At 44.0% G+C, this 18,887-nt stretch overlaps 1 pseudogene; it reads right to left on the bottom strand.

Annotated features, from left to right (window-relative positions):
- Nucleotides 1-401: 401 nt before the first annotated feature.
- The window catches only part of LOC131911163 (small ribosomal subunit protein uS2-like), a 44,708-nt pseudogene continuing 26,222 nt past the window's right edge, over nt 402-18,887 (bottom strand).

Raw genomic sequence — 18,887 nt, 5'->3', positions numbered from 1 at the left:
GGCATCCTCAGCTTTGCAAAGTCAGTTTCTAAAGTAATTGTCAATTAACACTTATGCTAGAAATACTGCAACAGTCTCCACTCCTTTCTCACATCCCAGCAAACAGTGTTAGTTACTGCATGAATTGTTACATAGATTCTACTCTGATGGGCGTAAGATGGTATCTCTATTTCAAGTTTCACTTTTCTTTCAAAATGTTTCTGGCTGCATAAAATGCCCATCCATATGCTGTTATAGAAATACAGAAAAGACCATGAAGAATAGTGAATTAGATTGTTTTGAAAGTTCAGTACACCCCAACCAAAGTCAGGTATTACCTCAGAGGAGAAGGCAGTGAACCCACGTGCGGTGGTCCAAAGGTGACCGCCTTGCTGCAGCTATTTAATGGAGTCGCACTTTCTTCAGCTTTTAGGAACTTTATTTTCCTTCCACTTCTCCCCCCTTTGCTCAGGCATCTGCAGAGCTGGGCAGGACCACTCAGTGGTGGCTCCAACCCATGTGGTGGCCTGCACCGTGGGACCTGCTGACCAGTCCTCAGTGGCTGGCTGGAGACTCCAGTCTTTGGTAGAGAACTGCTGGATGAACACAGAGGGCACCGCCACACCCGCAGACCAGTCTGCCCCTCTGGCTGAGCAGCACTGATCTCAGGAGCTGGCACAGTCCGTTTGCCCTGAAATTCCTCCTTGGTCAATCACAGCCTTCTCAGCGGCAGCCTGCTGCTCCTTCTCAGTCTCCTCTGGGTCTCTGTAGAAGTAAAGATCAGGCATAACCTCCCACGGGTGCTCATGGGAGATAGTGCCACGCATGTGGAGTACTTCCTGGGCCAGCATCCACCACATCAGACACACCGAGTGAGCTCCCTTGTTGGGATGGCAATGTCCACATAGTACGGAGTAGAGTCTATGGTACACAGAGCAATGGCAGGCAGTTGACATAAGATGCCTCTGTGAGGGGCTGGTGGTCAGCCCTGGGTCAGTGGTCAGTCACCACTAGAAGCCGCGGCTCCCTGAAGACTGTTGGATCTGGTTGGTGAGGGTCCCAGGGGTGAAGCGGCCAGCAATCGGAGTGGCTCCAGTGGCGGCAGCAAACTTCAGCACAGCTCACTGCCCGGTGTTCCTGGAGGAGGTGACGCTGACATCAGCAGGGTTCTCAACGGGGACAATAGCCCGAGCTGCAAGCAACAGCTTCTCCCAGGTCCGCTTCAGATCTATGATGTAGATACCATCACTTTCCTTTTGTAGATGCACTGCTTCATCCGAAATTCAAGGTTTTGGTGCTACCTAAGTGGGTTCCTGTGACAAGGAATTTGAGGACATCATCCTCCTTCATCTGCAGGACATCGAGAGCTCTGGACTCATGTTTCTCTCTAAGTTACAATAGAAGTAAAGAACAATGACCTATGGACCCATCCCTGGGCAGCTCGCAAAGTGTATTCACACATTTCTTTCTTTTTTTTTTTTTTAGAGCTGAGGATCAAACCCAGGGCCTTGTGCTTGCTAGGCAAGTGCTCTACCACTGAGCTAAATCCCCAACTCCCACACATTTCTTATATCTAGACACTAACTTTAAAGTAAATTATAATCTTCTTGTTGATGTGGTCCATTTTATTTTGTCCTCTCCTCCGTGTGTGTGTGTGTGTGCGCATGCACGCACGTGTTATGTATGTGTGCACATATGTGCTGGCAACAGCATAAAGGTCAGAGTTTGATATTGGGAATTACTCCCCATCACCCTTCTACCATGTTTTTTGAAGTAGAGTCTCTCACTGAACCTGGAACTTACTGCTTCTGGTAGAGTGGCTGTCCACTGAGACCCAGAGTTCCACCTGTCTCTACCTAACACTGAGGTCATAAGTTCATGATGGCATGCTTGGCTTTCTAGAAGAGATCTGGATGTCAAACTTAGATCTCCATCCTTGCAGGGCAGACATTTTACCCACTGAGCCACCTCCCTACACCCATTTCTTTCCATTTTTACATTGTATGTTTATGTTATAACAAATAAGAATAGACTATTTTTTTAATCTAAATCTTGATTTTTTAAAAAAAAAACTAATTATGACACAAGAATTTCTTCATCAAAAAATTCTAAGTATCTTCAGGATTGCACACCCCATGTGTATAAATGTGCTGTGAGGCACATCACTGTTCACCCTCCTGTAGATTTTCCTCCTAAGATGGAAAATATAATAGTTCAAGGGAGATCTTTGTCAACATGCTGGATTATTTCCTCAGGATAAGTTCCCAGAAGAGGAACCAATGAATGGAAGGACATAAACATCACTAGGGGTTTGAAATGTTCTGCTTTATCACTCTTCAGAAAGAGAGTGTATCACCACTAGTTGGAAATGTTATTTTCAACAATCTTCTAATTTCTATGTCATGAAAGGAATCCCATTTAAAAGTTCTTTAATCATCTAAAACAGTGTTTTGCTGTGGAGAGAATAAGAGGAAAAGATGGTATATCTATATCTATTAGAATGAATAGATATAGATAGATGATATAGAAATAGAGATAGATAGAGATATAGGAGATTTATTGGAATGACTTATAGACTGTAGTCCAGCTAATCCAAAAATGGCTGGCTGTAAATGGAGAGTCCACAAATCCCGTAGTTGCTCAATTCACAAGGCTGGATGTCTCAGCTGATTTTCAGTATATGTTGGAATCCTGATCTAATGTCAGTGAAGGAGTGGACTTGCTAGCAAGACAAGAGCAAGCAGAAAAAGGAAAAACTTCCTTTTTCCATGTCCTTAAATAGGATTCCAGGAGAAGTTGTGGCCCAGATTAAAGGTGTGTCTTCCAACTTCAAGGTCCAGATAAAAGGCTTGTATCTTCCTAACTCAAAGATCTGATTGATTAGAAGTGAACCGTCCTACTTAAAATTAAGCAAAAATCCCTTACAGATGTGCCCTCCACTTTGAGTTTTAGTTCCAGATGTAGTCAAATTGACAACCAAGAATAGCCACCACAGATAGAGAGAAAGTACCTCCAGCTAAGATGAGGAGTAGGCAAACAGAGTGAGTCAGATTCCAGGAAGGGCAAATGAAACGAGCCCATTTTTTCAGGCTGGAACACTTGGTTTTTCTACTGCATGTCACTGCAGTGGCTGTATCCCTTCTCTGATCCTGGACTGTTCCGTAATCCCCAACATATATAGACAGGTAAGACAACAAATGCTATTGGTGTCAGCACCAGGAGTCGGCCCATTGGCTCCATCCTGGTGAGAGGGAGAAAGTAGGGACAGTGCCAGTCTTTCCCAGAATAATTAACCCAGAACAACACAGAAGGCTGTATTCACTCTACAAAGAGGCATCATTTTATATCACATACACCCTAAACAGCTTTTTGCCTCCAGGAAACCCGCTTCCATGTTCTCTTTGAGATCGCCCAGATCATAAAAAATTAAACACGCGCAAAATGTAGCAATATAGAACAGTGCATAAGAACAGAAGCTGAAGTCAAGCATGGAATGTAAAATCACTTTGCAAAGACAAAAAAAAAATAATTTGAGATCACAAATTAGGACCCCAGTTACACTTTCATGTCCAGTTTCTCTGTTTGTATGTTTCTAAGCTACTGAGAACATATCAGACAGACTATTTTCTCACTTAGCTTTTCAATAGAAACATTATATCTGTCATTCTCCACTCTCTGTAATGTTGTTTTGATACCTGTACAACATCTACAATTTCCTAATTGTCTTTACTAATCTGCAGATTCTCCAGCGTCAAGCCCTGTGCTCAGTGCTATGCATGCAGAACCTTGTTTCATCCATGTGATGTTCTTATGAGTCAAGTACAATTGTCACTCCTAGTATTATAGCTAAGGCCACTGTACAACATCTGGCATCCCATCTCAGGGATGAGACAGTCATGATCTAAACAGTGGTCTGTTTAGATTGCCTTGATTGCTAACTGTGATTTTCATAGAAACTAAAAGAGTCCAAACAATCACTGTTTTAAAACTTAGGTACCTTGTTTTAGCTTAGGAGGTACCCATTTCCATGGAAACAGCAGTGATAGCAGCAGAGGGGAGCACTGGCTTTGGTAACCCTTGGAGACAATGGCTGTCTGAAACCAGGACTGTTGCTCCCTGAATCACACCTGCCCGGCCTGGGGCAAAGAGCAGGTGGCTGGAGCTTGTTGGTTATTGGCTCTGGAAACAGAGCAGATCTGCCAGCCTCACACCCGACTCCCCAGCTAAGTCTCACCAGTCAGCTTAAATAATTCAGGCAAAATTAGATTTCTTAACCTAAATATTCAGAGAGACTACCTATTGTCTCTAACATTATAAGAATAATTGCTAAGTATTCTAGCTCACTCATATAGAAGTTTACTGTAATTACTGTTGCTGAAGGGCTGTTGGCTGCACAGAGCATGTATGTCAGGATCTTACAACTGTGATCTCACTCTTTCATCATGTATTATATAATTGCCACATAAAACTTTGCACACAGATATTTTAATGTTTTACCATGCATATTTTAAGACAGAATAAAGAAGAATGGGAAAATGTATGGCAAGCCAAATCTGACCTGTCACTGTTTTGTAAATAAAGTTTTAGTAGCACCCAGGCATGCTTTGCAGCTTTCCTATTATGAAGGAATAGCTGAGCAGTGTGCTACAAAGCTTAAACTATTTGTTGTCTGGCCCTTTAAAAGATAGTATACTGAGCCCTGATCTAAAGAGCCCCCCCCACCCTGTAGTCATCTCTCCCCTGCAGCAGCTAACAACTCATGAAAGACATTAGCAAGTGAATGTCCATGTCCCTTGCAAATTATTGATCTATGTGACATAACCAGTATAAAAGTGTTATAAACTACAGAGGCAATAATTAAGCCAAGAACTAGTTTCAGAAACCACATTGGATTTCTGTCTTTCTTCCTCTCTGGCTTGAGATCATTCTGGATTTGGTACTAGGCAGACTGAGAGCAGACTGCAGAGTGGGAAAGCTGTGTGGTAACATAGATGTGAGGGATTAACTGAACTTTGACAAGAAATCTCCCAAACCTGCTCTGTCCTCATCCCAGAGGCCTGCCCAGCACAAACCACAAGATTTCCTCAGGAGTGGTGGAGCTCAAGAGGCTGAGACAGGAGGATTATGAGTCTGAGGTCAGCCTGGGTCACAGAGTGAGACCCCAAGCCAAAGCACTGCTTTGGGAAGATGGCTCAGTCAGTGAAGTGCTTGCTGTGCGGATGAGCTAACCTGAGTTCATGTGTCCACCATGCACAAAGAAAGCCAGCACAGCGGTGTGTGTCTGGCATCCCAGTGCATAGGCAGATAGGAGGATATTAGGGGCTTGCTGGCCAGTCTAGCCAAATCGGTGAGTCTCAGGGCCAGTGAGAGACCCTATCTCCCTAAGAAACAATTAAGGAGGCACCCAATGTCAGCCTCTGGCCTTCACATGCACCAGCACATACATGTGCACACACACAAGAACACAAACACAACAGGTACACGCATGCAGACACATGCACACACACCCTCCAACACCAACAAAACTCTCTCTGAGTGCAGAATGCTGTCTGATGCTCTAGGATGTCTTTCTGTATGCTGTGAATATGTGTTACTCCCATTGGCTGATAAATAAAGCTGCATTGGCCTATGGCAGGGCAGGATGGAGCCAGGCAGGAAAATCCAAGAGAGCTAGTGAGAGGAGAAAGGAGAGTAAGGGGAGACACCAAACTGCCGTCCAAGGAGCAACATGTAATGGGATGCAGGTAAAGCCACAGGAGGCAGCTAAAGCCATGGGACACGTGGAGATAAAAGATTAATGGTTATGGGTTGAGTTAAGTTATAAGAGCTAGCTAGTAAGAAGCCTGAGTCATAGGTCATACAGTTTGTAAATAATATAAGTCTCTGTGTGTTTACTTGGGACCAAGCGACTGTAGGACTCCAGTGGGAGAGATTCATCCTGACCACAGGGCAGGAGGGAGAAACATGGGACCATGGTGCTGGGTGGGACCGGAGAAACTTCCAGCTACAGTCTGATGTGGAATGGAGCCAGCAGAGGACTCCGCTTGCCTTCCTTCTCACTTCACAGTCTTGAGGTGCTCACTCACCAGTTCTGGGCAAACGAGGCCTCTCCAGACTCACTGTCCACTGAAACAGAGGGAAATCACCCCTGTCGTGTCTAGATCACAGAATTCTGAAAGCCAAATGGAGAGCTTTGCAGACACATGTTTTTTTCTGGAGCACTGTATGTCTCAGATGTGGTAGAAGTGAGGGTCACCTGGGGAGACACGAATAACACCCAAGAATGTGGGGGGAAACAGACCAACAGTAACAGACAGAGAAGGGCAGATTACCCATTCTCCTCGTATCCTTTAACTATTTGTGTTGATGTTGCTGATTACTCCAGGGTTTCTGTTTTCTTTCGTCTTAGACTATGTAGCTCTGGCTGGCCTGGAACTTGTCACGTCCAGGCTGGTCTTGGACTCACAGAGATCTACCTGCCTTTGTTTCCTGAGGGCCTGGATAAAGATGTGAGCTATTTTTAGTTATATGTGTGGATGCCTGTCTATGTAAGTATGCCCACTTCTGTGCCGGTGTCTGCAGAGGCCAGAGGCGTTGGATCCCATGGAGCTGGAGCTAAAGGCAGGTGTGAGCTCCCCGATGTGCATTCTGGGAACACAGTTTGTCTGCCAGAGCAGTCCATGCTCTTAACCACTGAGCCATCTCTCCAGCTTATCCTTTAGCCTTTTAAACACACTTCCAGATTTCTCTATTTACGTTATCCCAGCACATGCCTTTGAGGTACACAGGCAATTTGTCTAAGCCAGTGCATTATAGATGAGGTGTACTAGATGCTAAGCTGCAAACACCATCTCTCAAGGCTTCGTGGAGGCATGATAATGATTGGTTAGATGGTGGCTCTAACCAATGAGGCTTAGATTTCAGATCCCAACATATGCCACCCCCCTTCTTGCATGGCTGCTAGACCTTTCTCCCCTTGCCTCTGCTATATAAATGTGGGTAATATTTAACGGCTCTCAACAGATACTTTTCCCCATAATATATACGGCGGGGGAAGGAGAGTTTAACACGGTGTCTTGCTTGGAGGAATGCAGGGAGCTGTGAGAGGCCTAGCATAATAAGTGTGCATCATTTGGGAGAATGCAGAGCATCCATCAGCTCCCAGTTCAGGCAAGCTCTCCAAAACCGCAGTTCTAGATGGCAGAGCTACCTGGCTGTACACATTTTCATGTGTACTTTCAGAAACCTGATCTTCCCCGAAAATTTGAGGGAATTGAAGAAAGATGGCTTCTGAGTTTCATGTCACCATCTGAAAGATAGTAAAATATTAGGCGTATAAGGATACGTGTGGTCACAGAATTGTACCTCCCACTCTGTGTCACACTCCTTTTAGGAAGTAGAGGCTCTGCCGGTCCTATTATGAAGACTCTCAGTGCAAGCATAGGCTACGGCAGACGCGCACTGCTGGCACATAGAGGGCTATCCACATAGACACCAGTCATTCCTACTGTCTTCTTAAAGCCACACCTCTGAGTTCTGTTAGCAGGAAGAGCTAGCTTCTCCCCCTCAGACTATGGATGGCATTCATCTGTCCTGTCAGCATGTCATGAGCTGTTTATGCCTGGCACCAAAACAGCAGTGAAGTAATGAAGATAAATAGATTCTGATAGACGTATCTCTACCCACTGAGATCGAGCCATTAATTAGCACATGAATATTTAGGAGTTGTTGACTTGCTTCTCACCAAGTAAGGCGTCTGGAAAATTTTGTCACAAATGCAAATAGGGGTCTGTCTGAGGTTTGAGAAACTGTGAAGAATCAGAGCATAGAGAGTTGAGAGTGGGCAAGTTCTAAGTTTCGTTGTTGACTGGTGTGATGGGTTGCGTTTTGTAACAGGTCTCAAACTGTGTGGTTTGAGTTGCTTATCTGAGAAGGGTGTCAAAGATCTCTCTGAGATTTGAAACTCTGGCTGTGAAAGAAGAAGGGGAGAGGGAGAGAGCTCTCATTATACACTTCGGTCATCCCACCACATCTGCCTTTGGGTTTCAGGGCCCTTTAGTCCAGACAGCATGCTCTGTGGGAGGCAACTTCGCTTGACTCAGGTTCAGCCTCACAGTACAACTTAGACTTTCCCCACTCACCCCAGCCTCCTATTCCAGGATGTCCTCATTTGACCTCAGTGTGAAACATTCTCACTGTACAATCTGAAAGACAAGGGATTCATACCCCATAGGTCAAACATTTGGCCAATGGGAGAAGGAGTCTGGCAGGACTCCACCCTTACTCGACAGATGGACTAGTCTACCCACCAGCTTTCTTTTTGACCTTGCAGGATATGGTCCCATGAGAGCACGCAGGTTACCACTTACAAAGTGATGGCCAGCTAATGCAGACCCCTTCCTTCTCTGCCCCACTCTCCCTGTTCCTCAGGCTTTTCTCTCTAATGAAGAGGTAGCACATGAGCTTGTCCGCCAAAGGACTTTAATTTCTGAGAAAATGAGCCAATATACTGTGCTCATGGACCAAAGGAACAAATGTGAAATTTGGTGCTTGGTCCTGTTCTTGACTCGTGACTGTTTCGGGAAATAGAGAACCATTTGGCACATGTTTTCATCCATCTGTCCATCTATAGAAAGAGCTACAGTTCCCTTCAAAAATGAGAGAGGCGACAGACAGACAAGACATGGATCCCCTTTCTAAGACTTCTGTCTGTATGTGGGAAATAACCCACGTGCTCTTTTCCGTGGCCAGCAGTTTGGCTGAGTCATCAACTGAACCACAGTTTCTGCTGACTTCCTAAGCCCTTGATTGTCCTCACTGTCACCATTCTCTGGTGCTCCTCATAGCATTTTGATGCTGGCTTTCTTCTGGAAGTCAATTGGAAGGTAATTCTTAGGCAGTTCTACATGACTTCACTAGAGAGTAAAGAGTCCTAGTTAATGAGAGGGAAATGCCAGTTTCACAAACAGAAATCTGAATTCTGAGACTCTACATGAAGTATTCTCACATGTTTGCTCTGAGTTATTTTCTTGAGCCCCATGTCTTTTAAGTTTATACAAAGTTGAATTTGGAAGCTCTGTTATTACCTCAGTCCAGCATGTTTCCCTCAGACCGGGTCCCCATCATCTGGTCAGAAACATTGCTCCATGTGCGGTTGGGTATGGGACCCAGGGTGGCCCAATCTTATTATCTTTACCCTTTAAGACTACAGTGGGTGACAAGGGGTGTCTAGATCCAGGCTATAGAACTCATGGGGTTTCTGTATTACCTTTTTTTTCTTGGTTTTTCGAGACAAGGTTTCTCTGTATAACAGCCCTAACTGTCCTAGAGCTCGTTCAGTAGACTATGTTGGCCTCAAGCGCACAGAAATCCACCTGCCTCTGCCTCCTGAGTGCTGGGGTTAAAGGCATGTGTCATCACCACCTGGCCACTTTTTGTTTTTGCTTTTTAACAGAAACTGACTTGGAAGTCTCCCTTGTTCCTTTACTAGAAGAAACAGAGGTAGAATCACAAAGTTTCCACTAAGGGAGATCACCACCTGCCATGTTGACAAGGTACCCAAAAGAATGGAACCGAGATCAAAAGGGAAACAAAATTGGCAAATGGATAGAGAATATAGCATCTTGGTATCATCAAATTGCCAGCTCCAGTCTCTGAGCATCATGTATTCCAACAGACCATTGTTATCTCAGGGGTAGCCCCGTTTCTTACCAACAATCCAATTCTTTGCTTAACCTGGCTGAAATTGAGTTTCTGTCACTTGCAGTCAAAGAATTCCGGCAAATACAGTAGCCTGTAAGAAGCAATACCTTTGCTCTACATTAATACACTTTGCTACTCTTCTTTCCTCCCTGTCCAGAAGACTGACTGCAGCAGAGGTGAAGCAGGACTCCGCAGTGCCCTGTGCCCGCCCTAGTTAAAGCTGTGCTTATGGAACGCATCTGGACTCTGATCTGTCTGTCCATCACCCCATTTTTCATGTCATATAGAGATTTTGTTTGGATGTTCTCACAAACCAGAATGCAAAGCTACAACTTAAATCAAGAGAAGTCTACCCAACCAGTGTGTTCTGCTTGCTTTCATGGGTATAGCAGATAGAAGAAAAAAACAAAGTGTTTCTATTTTGTTTTGTCAGATTCTGACTCAGTATCAGGTGAGTAGAAAGTTTGGCTTTTCACAATCATTTATTTTCATAGCATCCTGAGACATAAACAGCTGAGTAATTATACAGCATGGAGTACTGAACTGCACTCAATAATTACATGGAAACTTCAGTGTGGGGAATAAAGAGTTACCAAAATAACACATTGTTCCTGACAGAATGGGAGGAAAGCAGAGTTCTGATTCCAGCAGGAGCAGCTGCCTTCCTTCAGCCTAACGCCCAGCCTGCTCCTCTGGGTAGTTTGGCTACTGTGCACACAGATATGAAACAGCTGAAGACTGAGAAATGGACTCCTGTGAGTGGGACACACCTTTCTCTGAGGAATATTACGTGAGCTCCTTTTTCTTATTGTTATTTGTATTTTTGTTTTTGTTGTTACTGCTGTCTGTTTGAGACAATGGTTTATTGTTTTGTTTTGTCTTATTGTTTGTTTGTTTGTTTGAGACAAGGTCTCACTATGTAGCCCAAATTGGCCTGAAACTCACTATGTAACCTAGTTTGGCCTCAAATTTCCTACAATCCTCTTGTCTCAGCCTCCCAAGTGCCAAGATTGAAGGTATGAGCTCTTTTCTTATTTGAAAAGATTTGTTGGAAATGCAATAGCTCAGTAGTAGAGTCATTGCCTAGCATTCACAAGGCCCTGAGTTCAATTCCCAACATAGAAAAAAACAGAAATCACAAAAAGCCTTTACTGCAAGAAAAGATTTGTTACAAAAATTGATTTTTTTTTTTTTTTGGTTTTTTTCGAGACAGGGTTTCTCTGTGTAGCTTTGTGCCTTTCCTGGAACTCACTTGGTAGCCCAGGCTGGCCTCGAACTCACAGAGATCCGCCTGGCTCTGCCTCCCGACTGCTGGGATTAAAGGTGTGCGCCACCACCGCCCGGCTCAAAAATTGATTTTTATGTACCTGTCATTCTAGTTTCTGACACGTTTTCTTCAAAGATAAACAGGACCTCATAACCACATATCCTGGTGTCTGTGGATTGTGAATAGGTCCAAGATGAGTCAGTATTGGTCCTAATTGATATAAATCAACCCATTACTTTATGTGTTTGTTCCAGGGTGCTGGTGAGTACATACACACACACACACACACACACAAACTCACAACATACTCTCTCTCTCTCTCTCTCTCTCTCACACACACACACACACACACACACACACACACACACACACGGCAGCAAATATTTGTTGCCTGATTATTTCCCCCTGGACCTCTGAGAGCAGCCCCAGCGCGTCCTAACCTTGCCCATGATTAATTTATCCTAGGATAACCAAACTATGGTTCTGTGATTAATCTTTCTCCTCACAATCACCAGCTGATGGAGAATTGACTGTGGGTCAATTTTTATGTTTTTTACAAGAGGGGAAAATCCACAATACTGTAGCATACCTATCTATACCAAGCATCAGGATTCTTTTATCAGTGTGTTAGTTCCACAGACAGTACCAAAAACAGACCTACAAAAAACTCTTCAAAAGATGGAACAGAGTGAAGCACAGGGATGCAGTGAGAGCTCTCGCCACAGAGACGAGTGCCTCTCTTCAGCAGGTGTTAGATCCAGACAAATGTGTAGGGGGTGCTACAAACTAGTGACAGAGAAAACCGCAAAGCCTCCCCCTTCCTAAGGTATTCGACACACTTGAAGTCATTGCAGGGGGAAGCTATCAGGTGAGAAGCATGGCAGCGAGGGCAGGAGGAGGCAAGCATGTAGTGTGAGGGGATGCACCCGGAGACCTCTGATGGTCCATAGTGATTCTGCACAAGGAGAAACGTCACCACACAAAACCCAGCTGAGAAGCGGTGTTCAAGTGTGGCCACCAAGAAGGGAGATTAACACATGACCTCCTTGGGTACCAGTGCAAATCACTCATATACATAAAATAAAATAACATGAAATAAAACAAAACAAAAATAAATGTAAGGGGAGAAAGAGGGAAAGTTTGACTAAAGGATCAAAGTTTAAACATAGTACCACCCGGCAGCTGAACCTCCTTTGTACAGCTTGAGGGAGAGGGTTTAAAGGAGGGCAAATCCACAGTACTGTAGTGTGCTCATCTACATCAAGCCTCAAGTTCCTGAATCCTTTTCCTCTTATGTGCAGATCTTCATGGTTCTCTACCAGGAAAGGGGCCTACAACAAAATCCAACGCAAAAAGAGGAAGCTCAACAGTCCAGCTGCCTGTCATATGTCCATTCTTATCCTAAAACGTCACCCTGGAAGATGCCTGGACCCTCAGGGACAATTGCAGTCCAGGTTCAGTTTTCAAAAATGGATCCTCAGCAATATAAGAAAGTCTGGGGAGTTTCTCTGAGCTTTCAACATCACTGAGCAACTAGTTAGCATGCACTGCCCATCTCTAAATTTGTCTCCTGTCTTGATTTTTCTCTTGCCTCATGGGGACTTTGGAAAGATCCAATTTTCAAAAGATCTACCTCCATGTCACAATAAGCTCTTGCCTACCTACTAGAGCCCTGAATGGGTAAAATATTTCCATCGTGCCAAGTTGTCATGGTCGGTGTTGACTGTCAACACAGCAGGATCTGGAATCACCTAGAAGACTCCTAGAATACCTCTAAGGAAGAAGCTACATTAATTACATTAGCCTAGGGGCATGCTTATGAGGGATTCTCTTGATTAATTGAGAAAGGAAAACCTACCCCAAAGGAGGGCAGCTCCTTACCTTGGGGTTGAGTACTGGACTGCAAAAAAAGGAGAAAGCTAGCTGAGCACGGGCATCTACTGTACTCTTCTTCCTGCCTGAGCACACAGCTCCCACTGCCTTGACTTGCACACTGTGACGGCCTGTCCTCAAACTGTAGGCCAAAATAGGCCTTTCTCTTTTAAATGCTTCTGTCAGGGCATTTTGTCACAGAAACAGGAAAAATAACGAAGATGTAAGCCTACTCCTCTCTTTTCATTATCCAAAGACCATTGCTGTGAAGAGACCCCATGACCACAGCAACTCTTATAAAGGAAAACACTTAGTTGGGGTGTTTTCCTTTATATTTTCTCTTATATTTTCAGAGATTAACTCCATTATCATCATGGCGGGACATGGTGGGACATGACGGTGTGTAGGCAGACATAGTGCCAGAGACGGAGCTGATTGTCCTACATCTTGCAGGGAACAGGAACTGGTCTGGAACTAAATCCTGTGCTCAAGGAGATAAACAGATTAAGAAATGGAATAAAGGGAGTGATGACCTCAGGGCAGGATCCCACTCAGCTAAATTTCCAACTTGTGAAAAGGAATTAAAGAAAAGCTTAGAGCAGGATGTGGTGGTGCACACCTTTAATCTCAGGACTCCAGAGGTGGAGGCAGAGGGAGGCAGATCTCTGAGTTAGAGGCAAGCCTGGTCTACTGAGCAAGTTCCAGGACAACCAAGCTTAGGCAGTGAAGGTAACCAAGGAAAACAGAAAGTTGGTGAAGATGTAATTGAATGAGGGGCCTATGTTCCAGCCCCAGTAATCAGCAGAACGTGGCAGCTTTTCCATAGAGGAAAGGGGCTATGGAATTTGCCTCAGCTACCAATGAAAGTCATTGAAGCCAGGTATGTGTCAGGGGTATCCCTGCATGGAGGCCCAGAGAGACCATTGTGTGAAGCTATGAAGGTGAAGACTGGATTGCCTTGAAGACCTCAAAATGCTGGAGATGCCGGAGTCATGGGATACCTGCTGAGGAAAGCTTCTAACAAGGAATGAAACCAACCCAAGAGAAAGAAGTGTGTTGCAGTCAACAGAGCTGAAAGCAGTTGGGGATCTGAAGAGTATTTTGACATCAGACATGGAGATGAAGAGTTTGGAGTTTGCCCGGCTGGTTTTTGGTCTTGCTTTGGTCTAGTATTTACTCATTCTCCTCCCTTCCCTACATTTTAGAATGGTAATGTATAACCTGTGCCATTACGTGTTGGAAGTATGTGATCTGCTTTTTGATTTTGGTGTTACAAGGGAGTACAGTTAAGAGATTGCATAAATGTCAGAAGAGACTTTGAACTTTAGACTTTTAAACATTTGTTGAGACTGTGATAAACTATGGGGACTGAATGAATTTTTGCATTATGATATGGCTACAACCTTTTGGGGGCCAGGAAGTGGAATGTGGTGGTTTGAAAGAAAATGGCCCCCAAAGGGAGTGGCACTATTAGGAGGCATGGACTGATTGGACCACAAGGCACCTGTGTGGTCTCGTTGGAGGAAGTGTGTCACTGTGGAGGCAGGCTTTGAAGTCTCATATATGAGCCACACCCCGTGAGATAGTTCACTTTCTGTTGCCTACAAGATGTAGAACTCTCCACTTTGTCTCCAGCACCATACCTACCTGCATGCCACAACGTTTCCCACCATGATGATAATGGACTAAACCTCTGAAACTGTAAGCCACCCAATTAAATGTTTTCCTTTATAAGAGTTGCTGTGGTCATGGTGTCTCTTCACAGCAATAGATACCCTAACTAAGATGGTATGTGTGTGTCGGGGAGAGTGCCCATGGAGGTCTGAGGAGGGTATCAGATCCCTTGGAGCTGGAGATCCAAGCAATTGTGAGCTGCATGGGTGCTGCAAACCAAACCTGACTCATCCTCAAGAGCAGTGTGTGCTCCTAACTGTGGAGCTGCCTCTTCAGACACTTCCGTAGGGGTTTGTGGTACACATTGCCTAGAGCTATTTTTATGTTTTTTTAAGTTATTTTTAGTCATGACTATTAAAAATGAAATAGAATTATTTCTAGAAACTGGAAGGAAACCATTATCAATATTTGTGTATCCAATGTTAAATTATATAGCTTAATGAAAGTCTTATGACTCTTACAAATGTTGTTTTATATAAACAAATAGCAGTTTTAGAATTTTGTGAAAGAGTTGGGCCAGTGAGATGGTTCCACAGGTGAAAGTACTTGCCAGGAAAGCTTGATAATGACATGAGTTTGATCCTCAGATCTCATGGCAGAAGGAGAGAACCAACTCCTGAAAGCTGTCTTCTCATCTCCACATGTTCACCACGGCACACATATACCATACAGACACACACATGCACACTGTGCACACACACACTGCACACACACACACACACACACATACACACACACACACATACACACTGCACACACACACACACACATACACACACACACACACACACACACACACACACACACACACACTGGACACACACACATACACACTACATACACACACTGCACTGCACACACATACTGCACATACATACACACTGCACATACACACACACCACAGACACACTATATGCACACAATTCGCACACACCATACACACACATACATACACACCAGACTAATGGAATTAATCCACGGAGTCTATTTAATGATCAAAGGAATTTATTTGGGGGTTAACTCACAACCACGGGAGATTTATCACAGGGTCTGGGAAAGTTGAGCTATGTCCAATGCTGACCTGCCTGGTCCAAGATCTCAGCATCCAAAACCATGAGGTAGTGAAGAGAGAGTGTTTAAGTGCATCCCAGGTCTTAAGGGTCCCCCAGCAGCCACATGCCAGGGGTATGTACCTCAAGGTCATAGGCAGGTGTAGTAGTTACCGTCTACCTCACTAGGGCAGTGCTTCAGGGCATGACTCAAACAACCACCCACTACACCAGACACACTCATACATATTAAATAAAATTTAAAATTTATAGAAATATTTAACAAAACATTTAATAGCTCTAAAGATACCATTTTGATGGGTTTTATTAATATAAGAGTACCTCAGTTTATAAGCATGTGGTTGATATATTGTGTACCCCAATAAACTTATGGTCAGAGAACAGAACAACCACTATATTAAACATAGGTTTAGGCAGTGGTAGCACATGCCTTTAATCCTAGCATTCAGGAGACAGAGATCCATCTGGATCTTTGTAAGTTCAAAGCCACACTGGAAACAGCCAGGCATGGTGACACACGCCTTTAATCCCAGGAAGTGATGGCAGGAAGCAGAAAGGTGTATAAGGCATGAGGACCAGGAACTAGAGACCTGTTAAGCTTTTAGGCTTTTAGCAACAGTTCAGCTGAAATACATTCGGATGAGGACACAGAGGCTTCCAGTTTGAGGAAACAGGATCAGCTGAGGAATTGGCAAGGTGAGGTTAGCTGTGGCTTGTTCTGCTTCTCTGACCTTTCAGCATTCACCCCAATACCTGACCCCGGGTTTGTTTTTATTAATAAGACCTTTTAAGATTCATGTCACATAAGCACATACTTATTGGGCCTTTTACTATATCCCCACCCACATTTACTCTCACACATGTGTATTTTTTAAGGTGGCATGCCAAGAAATTAAGAATAGGAAAATAGGAAAAAATAAAATAATAATTTCAGCATGAAAAAAATTGAAGTGGTTACAGGATTTGTCACTCCATTATTGGGCACTATTTTAGGGATATATTGAGATTTTTCCCTATGCTGTGTCAACATAGAATGACATACATACAATCACATGGAAACAATTATGAACATACATGATGCAATTGCATTGATGAAGTAAAACATTTTTATCTCTTTCTTTGGAGGGAACAAGATTGACTCTTGGGAGATCTGGGAGGCTGCATTGTTTTGTCTGTCAATCTTGTTTTGGTGACTGTGTCTAGTCCTGTAAGGTATTCGCATCAGTAGTTGGTCCAGTCCTAAAAGTCTCGGTTGTTGAATATTGAGAAGGCAGTGTCCAGCAGCTGAATCTGTGGGGGCTGAGGTTCTAGTATTGTTGAAAGCCCTTGGGCTGTATAGGTAACTGAGCGTGCTGGTTTGAATGAGAATAGGCCCCATAGGTTCATAGCTTTGAATGCTTGGTCAACAATTGGGGGAATTGTTTGAGAAGATTAGGGTGGTGTTCTTGTTGGAGAAGGTGTGTCACAAGGGTTGGGCTTTGAGGTTTCGAAAGCCCATTCTATCTCTCTGTCCCTTTTTTCCTCTCTCTTCCTGCCTGTGACATCTGCTACTTGCTGATCGGATGTGAGCTCTCAGCTGCTGCTCCAGTGCCATGTCTGCCTGCTGCCATCTCCCCACCGTAAAGGTCGTGGACTGACCCTCTGAAGCTCTAAGAAAGCCCTCAATTCAATGTTTTCCTTTAAAAGTTGCTTTGGTCGTGGTGCCTCTTCACAGCAATAGAACAGTGACTAAGGCACTGAATTCATCAGTTTTAGGAATAATACATAATAAAGAAAGAATAAATAAATAAATGTAAAACCAATTGTTTTTGAAAGAAAGAAGGCAGTTGGCAAAGAAAGGGTGGAAATCCTTCTTCACTTGGACTAAATGCAACAAAAAGAGCAGGTGGAGGAAAACCCACCATGCGCTGACGGACTATAAAGGGTCCTGAGTCCCGTGGCCCAATACTTTGTGTACCTGCTCTTCCCTCAGTTCACCACCTCACTCCATTCCTAAAGTGCTTTTTCTCTTTCTCTATTTCTATTTCCAGCCCTGTGCCTCTAGTCCAATTCTTTGTCATGACACACAAGGGCCTAGAAACTCCAGTGGGTGCCCTGGGACTCAGATCTGTACCTATAACACGGGGACACCCTCACTCTGGTCCATGGTAAATCTACATAAAAGGCCTGTGTGAAGCCATAATTCAGCTGAAGCACAGGTTCAGGGAGAAGCTATGGGTCTTTCTAGTGCACAAACTATTCTTCTGTAATTTTAGAGCACACTTCTAAGAGGTGTTTAGCAACTCACTGGCATTGGCAAAAAGGGAATAGTGGCTGCTAGTAATTCTGTGAAGGAAATGGAAAACAAGTTTCCGAGCAGAGAAGGCAAAAATGAGAAAAGAATAAAAAAAAAAAACCTCAAAAGCGGGCTGTGTCTTATTCCTTCTTATATTGTGCATGTTCATATCACCATTGCTGGTGTTTTACATCAACCGAGACTGAGAAATGCTAGGATCACCCATAGATGGAGCAGGTGGGCTTCCACGGTGTGATTTCAGGGGCAGGAAGACTCCAGGCCCCCAAACAGTTCTTTTTCCTGGCTTGACAGGGCACATTAAGTAGCAATTGCCTCAGGTTTCTCTATTTAAATGCAAATAACTCCGGAAAAGATAATAAGTTATGAGAGTCATTAAACATCAGTGTGATTAGCTTATTAGATTGTTTTCTTAGAAGACTCCTGAGGGAACCTGGTACAAAAATGGCCATGGCTTAGGGATCTGTCCACAGGAAGCCCCTCAGTCTCAATACGCCTCAATCTCCACTACAGTACAGACTCCCGGGTTAGCCCTGTCTGCTTCTCAGCTGTTGTAGGGGCTGAGCAGGAGTCTGCGAAGCATCGTGGGCTTCGGCTCTCTCAAGGAGAACCCACAGCACTGGAGGCCCGCGGGGGAAGAGCATGGATGCACGTCAGAGGTCTCGATTCTCAGCCAGAAAAACAGGCAAGAACATGACAAGAAAGTTAAGATTCCAAGACCAAAAAATTCTGGAAAAATATCCAACCTAATCATTCATGTATGAAAAGTAAATTAAACAACAAGATACCAGATTTACCCATAAAATGAAAAAAAAAGCTGTAAAATGATGATACCCAGAGTAGAAGACTATAGATGAAAATGGGCTGCTGGTGGGAATACAAATTGTCTATTTAGCATCATGGATCAAAAGACCTTAAATGTGTGAACCAGCATTCTAACTCCAAGAGTTGACTAGAATAAATAAATGAGAATGTGCATACAATTCAGCTGCAGGCCTTCTTACCACAATAGTGCTTGTAATCACAAAGG

The sequence above is a fragment of the Peromyscus eremicus genome, chromosome 5, assembly GCF_949786415.1.
Source record: "Peromyscus eremicus chromosome 5, PerEre_H2_v1, whole genome shotgun sequence".
Lineage (NCBI taxonomy): Eukaryota > Metazoa > Chordata > Mammalia > Rodentia > Cricetidae > Peromyscus > Peromyscus eremicus.
Note: the sequence above shows the minus strand (reverse complement) of the source record. Positions and strands in the feature narration are given on the sequence as shown.